The 9915-nt window shown below is 43.7% G+C and overlaps 1 pseudogene across 1 annotated transcript; it reads right to left on the reverse strand.

Annotated features, from left to right (window-relative positions):
* Positions 1-6: 6 nt before the first annotated feature.
* LOC103742727 lies at positions 7-551 on the reverse strand (annotated as a pseudogene). The gene has a single exon (XR_607637.1). The product of XR_607637.1 is annotated as a peptidyl-prolyl cis-trans isomerase FKBP1A pseudogene (transcript).
* Positions 552-9915: the final 9364 nt, after the last annotated feature.

Raw genomic sequence — 9915 nt, forward strand, 5'->3', positions numbered from 1 at the left:
GTCGGGTAGATGTCTATACAAAGAGTGGAGTGGGACATCAGGAAAAGCTCCTCATGGATTCATGTGCACACGTCTCGGAGGCCCCAGATCCCTCCATGGCAGATCCATGTGCAGAGAACTAAAGAAAGAGGCCACTTCTGTCATTCCAGTTTTAGAAGCTCCACATCAAACACGAGAGTGGCATGTGGTGGGATGATGCCAGGGTGCCCAGTGGCTCCATAGGCATAGTCTGGAGAGATCGTCAGCTTAGCTCTCTGACCCACACTCATCTGGGCCACCCCTTCTTCCCAGCCTCGGATCACCTCTTGTTTGCCTAGCATAAACTTAAAAGGCTTGTTTCTGTCCCGGGAGGAATCAAATTTCTTTCCATCTTCAAGCATCCCGGTGTAGTGCACCACGCAGGTCTGGCCGCGCTTCGGGAAGGTGCGCCCGTCTTCAGGGGAGATGGTCTCCACCTGCACTCCCATGGCAGCGGCGGCGGCGGAGGAGGACGCGGGGCGGGCGGCGTGGACCCGGAGCGAACCTGGCAGCAGTTCAGCGGCTCGGCCTCGTCCCTCCTTTTATTTATTATTTTTATTTTATGTATATGAGTGTCTTGCCTACATGTAGGTAGATGCACCAGGGTCATGCAATGCCTGCGGAGGACAGAAGAGAGTGTCGCATCCCCTGAAACTGGAGTTACAGGTGGTTGTTAGCCACCATGTGGGTGTTGGGAACAGAACCTGGGTCCTCTGCAAGAGCAGCCAGTGCTTTTAACCACCGAGTCATCTCTCCAGCCCCAACTCTAACATTTCTTTTAATGCAGCTTTGATGGCAATGAATTAATTCTCTCAGTTATAATTTGCCTGATAAAAGTTCTTGTTTCTCCTCACTTTTTTCTGCTTGTGTATGTGTGTGGTGTATATGCCTATGTATATGGTCACTGTGTGTAGATGTGTGTGCACATATGTAGGCTTGGGGGTGGGGAGAAACTGACCTCAGGTGTCTTCCTCAATTGCTCTTTACCTTATGTATTCAAAAAGGTCTCTCATCTGAGCTCAGAGCTTGCTGATATGGCTAGCCTGGCTACCAAGCTTGCTCTGAGAATCCCCTTTCTCTGCCTCCTGAGCCCTGGGATTGCAACAGCCCACCCAGCATTTCATGAGTACTCAGGATCCAAGCTCCAGGCCTCATGCCTGCATGCAACTACTTTACCCACTGAACCATCATCCCAGCCTTCTCCTCTACTTTTGAAAGACACTTTTAAAAATATTTTATTATTTTTATTTTATGTGTATGAGTATATTGCCTGCATGTATGTGAGTGCACCCGTATCATGCAATGCCACAGAGGTCAGAAGAAGGCTTTGGATTCCCCCTGGAACTGGAGTTAAGGACAGTTCATAACCGCCATGTGGGTGCTGGGAATCAAACCCGGGTCCTCTGCAAGAGAAGTCAATGCTCTTAACCACCGAGCCATCTCTCCAGCCCCTTGAGAGATACTTTTGATGGACACAGGATTCTATGCTGCCAAGGTTTCTAATTTTTCTCTTTATGTTTTGCTTCCTGCAGTTTGAGTATAGTGTGTTTGTACACCAGATTAATAATTACACCAGGCAAGACCCATTGATGAATGTTTAAACTAGTGATGCAAAAGTTTAAGCAAAAATAGTTTCTTGCCAGATGTGATGGCACACACATTTAATCCCAGCACTCAGGAGGCAGAAGTAGATCTCTGTGAGTTCAAGACCAGCCTGGTCTACAAAGTGAGTTTCAGGTCAGCCAGAGCTACATAGTGAGACCCTACCTTAAAAAAAATAATGGGCTTACAGTCTCAAAGAATGGCCATCAAAATATTTTTAGGTAGTTCTGGGCTGTAGTTCAGTGGTAGAGTGCTTGCCTAGCATGGTTGATGCCCTAGATTCAATCTCCATAACTGCCAGAAAAAAATATATATATAAACATTCGGTAGTTGGAAAGAAAAAAAAAAGTAACATCACAGTGGCAAATTCTGGCAGACACCATGTTACTCGAGTGACCGAAGTTGTGAGCACTGTAGTTGAACTTCTAAACACGCTGCCTTGCACAACATACTGAGACAGGGCCTGTGTTCTTCACAATAACACATCACCACCATCTAACCATGAGAAAACATCAGATGAATAGTTAAGGGGCCTCCTGCAGAATAGGTAACCAGGGACTGAAGCAAAGGTGGCTCAGCGGTTAAAGAGCACTGGCTGTTCTTGCAGAGGACCTGGTTTGGGTTCCCAGCACCTACACGGCAGCTAACAACCACTTGTAACTCCAGTTCCAGGGGGATCTGATACCCTCTTCTGGCCTCTGTGTGCATTACACACACAGTGCACTTACATGCATACAACCAAAACACTTGTACATGTAAAATTTTTTAAAAATTAAAATTCAGAATAACTGGCCAGTGCTCTTCTGGGAGCACAAGGGAGGGCACAGAGAAGATATGACAACAAAAGCACTTCGTGTTGGACCCTAGAACTAACGCAATTTGGGATCATAGGTTGGACTGTGAAACATCAAAAGGACACTAAAGGAAAACCGTGAGTGAAGTCCAAAATAGTGTGTCATCTGGTTATTAGTGTTGCCACAAGCTCAAATTCTTAGTTCTGGATGGTTGTTCTGTGGTTATGCAAGATGTTCACATAAGGGGAAGTTGGGTAACGGGTATATGGGAATGCTCTGCGCTATTTTTATAGCTTGCTTATAAGTCTAAAATTATCTCAAAGTAAAAAGTTAAAGAGAAAACAAGACTTTCTGCAGCTGGCACAGTTGGCTGCACCTGGATTTGGGTGATGACTTGAGCACACATCCCTGCTGTGAGCTCAGACACAAATCCTCAGCAGATCTGGCCACTGACTCCAAGTCAAGGTTCTGTAAGGGAGGTTCAAAGGCTGATGGTGGTGGCAGCAGCCACTGGGAACTTGACAGAAATGCAAATTCTCAGGCCTCATATTCAAGGAAGGAACTAGAAGTGTTAATGCAAGTCCTGCAGGCGATCCCACAGTAGGCTAAAGTTGGGGACCTGCTGATATAAAGTACTAAAGAATCTAATTTTTGTAAATGATGTTCTGATGTAACTTTTAGGTGTGGGGAATTATACAGGCAGTGGTAGAGGGGTTGCCTGGTTGATTGGTGATGTTTTGTTTCATGTTTTTAAAATATTTTTTCTTTATTATTTTTATTTTAAGTATATGAGTTCATATTGCCTGCATGTATGTAAGTGCATCCCTGTCATGCAATGCCCATGGAGGTCAGAAGAGGGTATCAAATCCCCTAGAACTGGAGTTATGGACAGTTGTTAGCCACCATGTGGGTGCTGGGATCTGAACCCAGGTCCTCTGCAAGAGTAGTCAGTGCTCTTAACCACTGAGCCATCTCTCCAGTCCCTGTTTCATGTGTTTGTTTGTTTTTTAAGACAAGGTCTTGCTATGTAAACCAGACTGACTTCAAACTCACAATCTTTTTTTGTTTTTTTGTTTGGTTTTTGTTTTTTGGGTGGTGGTGTTGTTGTTTTGAGACAGACTATCACTATATAGCTCTGGCTAACCTGGAACTTGCTATGAAGACCTGGCTAGCCTTGAATTCAGAGATCTGCCTGCCTCTGACTCCCAAGTACTGGGATTAAAAGTGTGCACCACCATGCCCAGCTTAAACTCAGGATCTTGTCTCAGCATCCCGAGTGCTGGGATTATAGGTGTGTATGTGTGTGTGTGTGTGTGTGTGTGTGTGTGTGTGTGTGTGTGTACCACAATGCACTGTACCTTCCAACTTTTAAAATAAGGTCTTCTACCAGGTGTGGCAACATATACCCGTAATCCTACAGTCAAGAAGTGGAAGCGAGAGGGTCAGATTGCAAGTTTGAGGCCGACCTAGATTACATAAAAAAACCTGTCTCAAAAAAATTATATACACACACACACACACACACACACACACACACATTCCTGTCATCTCAGTGCTTGGGAGATGGAAGTAGGATGAGGAATATAAGGGCAGCCTCAGCTGCATAGTTTAGGGCCAGCCTAAAGTGCATGAGACCTTTTCACAAAACACACATACACACACACACAGAGGTATAAATGAATAAAGTATCCTCTTTTTTTGTTTTGCTTTGTTTGAGACAGGGTCTCCCTGTAGCTCCAGCTAGCTTTGGAACTCGCTATGTAGGCTAGGCTAGCTTTAAACTCACAGAGATCTGCCTGCCTCTGCCTCCCGAATGCTGGGATTAAAGGCATGCCTCCTCTTTTTATCATTTTTATTTTATGTGTATAAGTGTATTGCCTGCATGTATGTAAGTGCACCCATGTCACGCAATTGCTCAGAAGTCAGACTAAGGCTACTAATCCCTCTAGAACTGGAGTTATGAAAGGTTGTTAGCCGCCATGTGGGTGTTGGGAATTGAACCCGGGTCCTCTGCAAGAGCAGACAGTGCTCTTAACTGCTGAGCCACCTCTCCAGTCTCCTCTTTTAGCCATATGTTAGGAAAGCAGATGTGGTCCCTGCTTGCACAGGGCCATAGAGTTGTGATGTGGCCTGTGCTGGTACCATGGGGACTAGAACCTAGATTCCTCTCACAGGTCTATACCATTCCACCATCTCTGGGGTGGATTAGAATTTAACTCTTGTTTGAAATGTCCAGCTAAGGAGATGCAAATATAAAACACAACAGTGAGAACCAGCCTCCACCAAGCTCCTGACATCATCACTGGGTCTGAGCCTCCCTTTTGGCTTTCCAGAGCCTTCAGTCCCCTCCTCAGCAACCTTTGTCATTAAACTGACTGGGTTCACTTCAGCCTTCGGGCCCCCGCTCCTCTGCACACTGAGTCATGTTATGATTACTCATAGACAGCCTCTGCATGCTTTATTTATTTTTGTCCAAGGCTTTTTTGAAATGTTCTTGTTTAATAGCTTAGGGGTTTGTTTTTGACTCCATAAACTCTTTGAAGGTTATAACTGGGTTTTACCTCACTCCTGCTGGCCCATAGTAGGAACCAGTAATACCCTTTTATTCTGCCTTAGAAGACAGGATCTAAAGAATCCAGACAAGGTTTGAGAAGCTGTGCTTGTTATTTTTCTCAGTTATGATGTATTTTCAGACAAAACTGTGTGGAGATGGAAAAATAAAAATCTTTTTTTCTGTTGAAGAATGTACAGTTGAGCATCAGCTCTACGGGACAGAAAGAAGCCCATCCTGACACTTAGACTGTATCTTCATCAAAGCCAATGAAGTTTCTTTCTTTTACTCACTTATATTCAGTAACTGGGATCTTTCCAATTAAATTAACAAAAGAGAGATTAACAAAAGAAAACCATGCACACTGTATTCGACATAAAATTATTTAGTATTTTTTACATGGCATAGAGCCTTCATAAAGGAGAAAACCCTGGCTGACCTTGAACTCATGATCCCCCTACCTCAGTCTCTCAAGTGCTGAGATTACAGGTATGCGCCACCATGCCTAGCTCCAAGAGCTCTGTGTGCATGCACGTGTGTGTGTGCACGCACAGGTGTACAAGCACTATGGGAAGGTGGGGTGTGCTATCATGAGCGCAGGTGCAGAGGTCAGAGGACGATGCCCAATGTCCTCCTCTGTCTTACTCCCTTGAGGTGGAGTGGCTCACTGAACCTGGAGCTGGAAAGCTAACTCATGTCGTCATGTTTGTGCAACAAGCACTCTTACCCAGCCTCCAGGAGTTATTTTTTAAATGAAGAGGTCCATACCTTTCCCCAGACCTTCTGAATCAAAATCAATCAGAGTGACACCAAGGAACGTGTACTTTCATAGCTATCCCTCTCCCCACAAAATCTGGTCTTTCTGCATGGGAACATTTGAGAACTCCTGCTCTATGGTGGGCAGTGAAGCATCAAAGAGGAAAGCCTCGCAGAACATGCAGGATCTGACTTGGATTTAATGTGAAGAGTTCATACCAAGATCCGCTCAGCGTAGCTTTGTACAGCAATTTTGGCTGGGTACATCACCACTGAGACATCAGAACCCATCAGGCTGCTCTCTGTCCCCACAGTTACCTCCCACCCCAAGGCTGTAAGTGTCTCCTGAGTCTCTCCACAAGTGGGATCTTGGGGATACACCCCTCTCCATGTACAATCCAGCTACTTGCCACTGATTTCTCACAGCATGTTGAGAATCAGTTCAGCTCAAGACTCATTAAACAGCAAGGCTGCAAATGTTCAAAGCAAGTTCCGGCGTGCTTGGCTTCAGGAAGAGCAGCCCCACTGCAAGTGCACATTATATAAAGAGGGCTGAGGGAAAGGCTCCAGAAAGAGTTCTGGGGTCATCAGAAAGGACTGAGAGTCCCATGTGGACAGTCAGGGAAGAGATTGCATGAGGCAGGGAGGATACATATGGGAATTGAAAAGCTCTTGGCAGGAGAAGCATTGGTGGGAGGCAGAGATCAGGCAATATGAAAGACAGAAGATCCTGGTTCCAAGGACAGACTGTCTCCTGCAGCCACGATGGCATATTTTTGAGCATCCCTCTCATGAGCAACCAAGAGGCTTGGGGGTGAGAGCAGATCCAGCAAAGTGCCTGAGAGTTCTTACTCTTTTATTCTTCTGACATAGGCAAAGTAGAAACAGCTATAATAAATCATGAGGCCCTTGTAAAGACTCCAGGATGATAATTAGGGACACCATCTTAAGCCAACTAGGTAAGCTATATCTTGAGTGGGACATATAAGAAAATGTCAGTGGAGAGATCTGGGTCCTTCACAAGGCCTGCTGAGAACATTCCACATCCTCGTGCCATAGCAAAGTCATCAAGACAAGAGACACCACAACTGGCCTCAAACCTGCTCCTTGAAGAACAAAAGGAACTAGCCTGGAACTTGCTATGTAGAAACATCTGATTAAATTTATGTATGTGGGGCTGGAGAGATCGCTCAGCAGTTAAAGGCAGTGACTGCTCTTGCAGAGGACCCAGGTTTGATTCCCAGCACCCACATGGCGGCTACATCACATGGTAGAGTGCTGTCTATGGTGATAGGAAGAGAAGTAAAAAGCTAGCTGCCCTGTAAACCCCTCCAAAAGAAAAGTCTCAGCATAGGAAAGATGGAGAGGAACACCAAGAAAAGCAAATTACAACCAGGAATAAAAGTAAAGGAACACAAAAAAGTTGCAGGTAATAGTGAAACTTCTCTCGTAGCCAGCCATTACTTGGGGGTGGGTAGGGTGGGAAAGGCAAGAATCTGGAAAAACAAGTTACTTTAATTCCAGGGACCAAATTAGTTTCAGTAACTGTCATTATTTAATCAAAATGGAAGATCTTTACAAAATGGCATGGCCATGGCTAACAGTAACTAAATTTAAAACACAAAGAATGGACCAGGCCTGTGGACACCCAGTGACCCTGGGCCACATGCTGTCCACTGGGGTGTCAGTGACAATGGAACCAGGACCCCACAGGACCACACTGCTAGCCTTTCAAAGCAAGCAGACAATATCTTTTTGTCGTTCTTGTCTTGGAATTAGGTATATGCTTTCACTTTTTTATCATTTTGAGAAATTTGTCTTGTAATTTATCCTTAAATACACCTGGAGTTCTCCTACTTCAGATCTTTAATTATCCTGAAGTCAGACTGTCTTTACATACTTTCCTTCTCTCTAGGCACTTTAATTGCACTGCCTTACTAATCTTTTTATTGCACCTAATTGCCTAAGGTCTTTCTCTGTGTCAGTCTCACCATACTCTGGAGGTCCAGCTTGGAAGACTCCTGTGTGTATTCTTGAATTTCGGTACCCTCACTATAACAACCACAATAGCTAACATTTATTAAGCATTAGCTCTGAGTCAGGCACAAAGCCAAGTCCTTTACATAATGATCTCATTTAATACTGACAAGAACTACCATTTACATCTACGTTACAAATGGGAAAATGAAGGCACAGGGAAATGAAGTCAAATTCTGTGGGTATTTTATATATAGAAAAACAATTGTCCACAGAAGGGGTGAGCCTCTGGCTTCTCCTAAGCAACACAGCATACCAGGGGGTGGTAGAGTGATATCTATCAGGCCCTAAAGGACCAAAGGTGTTTCCTAAGAACACTGAACTCAACCACAGTGGGACTGAAGCATGACAGCAAGCAGATTTTTATCATCATGAAAGACCTCAAGGAATACAGGTACTGTAAAAACTACTCAATATGAAATCCAGCCAGCCCCCTGTGACTCCAGTAAAGAACCAGGTGTGACATCATGGGACCAAAACAGGGCTGGGATTGGTGATTCCCACACTAAAATGATTGTAAGAATTTATGGTTAAGTGAAAGAATGTGAATGCTCTAAGTAAGAATAACATAAATAATAAATATATTATGGAGCTGGAGAGATGGCAGAGGACCCAGGTTTGGTTCCCAGCACCTACATAGAAGTTAACAACCACCTCAAAACTCCAATTCCAGGGGATCTGACACCCTCTTCAGGCCTCCACAGGCATTGCACCTATGGGTGCACTTACATCCATGTAGCCAAAACACTCATAAACATTAAAAAGTACATATAAATCTTTTCTAAAACATTAAGTATATTAGAAAAACTCAAGTCTTCTGGAAAAGGATGGGGGTGTGAAATGGAATGTGCTTATCATTTAAACCTGGGAGTTAGTCAACACACACATGAATTTAAAAAATTTTGGGAGACAGGGTCTCACTATGTAGCCCCAGCTGACCTGGAACTTGCTATGTAGAAACATGTGATTAAATTTATGTATGTGGGGCTGGAGAGATGGCTCAGCAGTTAAGGGCACTGACTGCTCTTGCAGAGGACCTGGGTTTGATTCCCAGCACCCACATGGCAGCTACGAACAGTCCTTAACTCAATTCCAGGGGAATCCGAAGCCCTCTTCAGACCTCCACGGCACTGCACGACATGAGTCCACTCACACACATGTAGGCAATACACTTGTACACATAAAATAAAAATAATAAATAAAATATTTTTTAATTTAGGTATGTGATCACATGGGGGGGTGCATGTGTGTACATGCCTGTGGGAGTCAGAGGACAGCCTCTGGTGTCATTCTTCAGGTACCTTCTACCTTCTGATTGAGACAAGTTCTCTCAGTCTGGAACCTCACCAAGTAGGCCCAGTTGGCTGGCCAGTGAGCTCCAGAGATGTGCCTGTCTCCACCTACCTCCTATTTCACTATGGCTGAGATTACAAACTGGTGCCACCACACCTGGCTTTTTACATGGTACTAGGAATCCAAACCTATGTCCTCACACTTGAGAGGCACACTTGATTTACCAACTGAGGCATCTCTCTAGCTGCTAATTAAAATTTTTATGAAAAAAATGCAACAACTTCGATCCCTATCATCTACCCTCTATCTATCTATCTATCTATCTATCATCTATCTATCATCTATCTATCTATCATGTATATATATATATCATCTATCTATCATCTATCAATCATCACCTATCTATCTACCTATGTATCACCTATCTATTGGTTTTGTTTTCTTTTGTTTTGTTTGAGACAGGGTATTGCCATGTAACCCTGGCTGGCCTCAAACTCACAGCTCTCCCCATGCCTTGGCTGGGAGTCCAGGCATACCCCACCACACCAACCCAACCTCTTAAGAATTTTTACTTCTTAATTTTATGAGGCTCTTTTGAGAATTATTGACTCTTAAAAGAAGAAACATTTATTTTCAGTTTATGACTACTATTTCCCGTCAATTATTTCTCCTATTAAAGTGAAGTAAAATGAAATTTAATTACTGTTTTAAAATGTCATATATAGATTAGTTCTGTTTTGTGATCACTTTTGTTTCTCCAATTACATATCCATCCACTTATCCAACTATTTATATAACTATATTCTGATGCTCAAAATATATTTGAAATTATTTTCACTAAACATTAATGACATTTTCTAATGA

Source organism: Nannospalax galili, unplaced genomic scaffold, assembly GCF_000622305.1.
Source record: "Nannospalax galili isolate Female #2095 unplaced genomic scaffold, S.galili_v1.0 scaffold500, whole genome shotgun sequence".
Lineage (NCBI taxonomy): Eukaryota > Metazoa > Chordata > Mammalia > Rodentia > Spalacidae > Nannospalax > Nannospalax galili.